The sequence below is a fragment of the Rattus norvegicus genome, chromosome 9 (genome assembly GCF_036323735.1).
Source record: "Rattus norvegicus strain BN/NHsdMcwi chromosome 9, GRCr8, whole genome shotgun sequence".
Lineage (NCBI taxonomy): Eukaryota > Metazoa > Chordata > Mammalia > Rodentia > Muridae > Rattus > Rattus norvegicus.
Window position 1 is genome coordinate 106,751,423 of NC_086027.1, and position 1,850 is coordinate 106,753,272.

Genomic DNA, 1,850 nt, shown 5'->3' on the forward strand with positions numbered 1-1,850 from the left:
GCCACATGAAGACCAACCTCCATATCAGCAACATTATTTGGGGAGGAGAGGGAGAATCCAGGTCCAGCCCTTGCATGTAGTTTAGTTGGTGGTTCAGTCCCTTGTGAGTCACCATGGGTCCAGGTGAGGTGACTCTGTTGGTCTTGGATTTTCTTGTTGAGTTACTATTTCCTGTGTTCTTCAATCCTTCTCCCAATTCTTCCACAAGACTTCCCGAAAAATATAGAAGACTTCAAGTATTTGCATGTTAGCCTTGCACAGGGGCCATGCTAATCTTCTCTGTATTGTTCCAATTTTAGCATATATGCTGCTGAAGCAAGCATGAATCTTCAAATTTTAAATGCATAGTTTAGAATAAATAACGAATGTGAGTTGAGTTATACTTGGAATCATATGTACTAATATGTAGAAATTATATGATAAAATATATATTCTACAGTTATTAATCTGTTTTGTATCTCAAAACACATTTTCTAAGATGTTTGGAGCAAGAACCAGGGTCCATTGCCTACTATTGAACATGAGAGTAGTTAACAATACTATTTCCAAACTGGTAGTATTGACAATAGCAGTGTTGATTCCAATGTGACAGGCTGACCTTAAAAAATTAATTGGAAGTTACACTACATTAAAGATGTGGGGATTGCTTTAATAAGTATTGTGAAACAGGGAAGCTTCTATTAGGCCTCCAGCCCTAATGATTCTCTGTGAATCAGTTAATGAGATGTAAACCCAGCAGTCTCTTCCGAGAACCAAAATTAATAATGCTTAAGGAAAAGAAAGCATTGCTATCCCTGTCTTCTGCAGTTTTCCAAAAAAGCTGTGAAAATATCACATTTCTTCCAATGTATTCTACAGATGTGGTAGAAATGAGCACGCTTGTTTTCAGGAAACACTTCCTAATCATGCTAATTTATGCTTTTCACAGTCAACGTTTTGCTTTACAATTTTGTCCTGAACAACATGTTAAACCTTAGTTGTGGCTGTCATTGTTTCCTGTTTACTTAAACTTAATCTTGAAATTTCTAAGCCAATATTTGAAAACATTGATAGATAAATATGTGCTTGCTCTATTGAAACCATAGTAGTTGTAGTTCACCTTGAAGTGCCACCAACAAATTGGGCGCAACATATATAGCGTGTGTGTGTGTGTATGTGTGTGTGTGTGTGTGTGTGCATGCTCATATATGTATGTATAAATATATGAGTGTAGCAATAATAATCAAAGAATGTGAATATATGCACTTGAGAATGGAGGGACAAAGCGAAGGCTTTGAGTAAGGTAGGTTGGAGCAGCTAAAGGAAGGAAAGAGGAGAGTGGTATAATTCTATTTCAATTTAAAATGTGATAGAATATTTAAAAGTCCTTTTAATATTTTTATTCATCATTATATTATTTGGACATTTCTTCAATATAAACTAACTTCCCTAGAACTTAAACAATGAGATTGCAGAGTATGGAAATTTAAAAATTGTACTAATAGACCTGATTCAGCATGCTTTATGAGTTATACTATATGAGTTGTTTTTAATGTAGTATGGTGTACACATGCATATAATTGAACAGTATTTACATGAATTAATTTTCCTGCATGGTTTAGATAATTTTATGACACCTGATAACATGGATTGATAAAGGAGGTCACAATGAATGATTTTTCTTCTCAAGTGATTTTCCTTCTCTGTATCTTCTCACTAGCTTTGTAACATTTGAAACTCAGAGTGATGTGGGGGCAACAGATTTTAAATTCAGTGTGTGTATGAGTGCATGAGAGAAAGAATTCTGGTTGATTAATAGAGCATGCCAATTCTAGACAACAGAAGTGCAGGCATGCCTATTATTCTGCATG

At 35.0% G+C, this 1,850-nt stretch overlaps 1 non-coding gene across 1 annotated transcript; it reads right to left on the reverse strand.

The window, feature by feature from the left end:
• Positions 1–216: 216 nt before the first annotated feature.
• Positions 217–323, reverse strand: LOC120094979 (U6 spliceosomal RNA). The gene has a single exon (XR_005489645.1). It is a non-coding gene; the product is annotated as a U6 spliceosomal RNA (small nuclear RNA).
• Between the last annotated feature and the right edge of the window lie 1,527 nt (positions 324–1,850).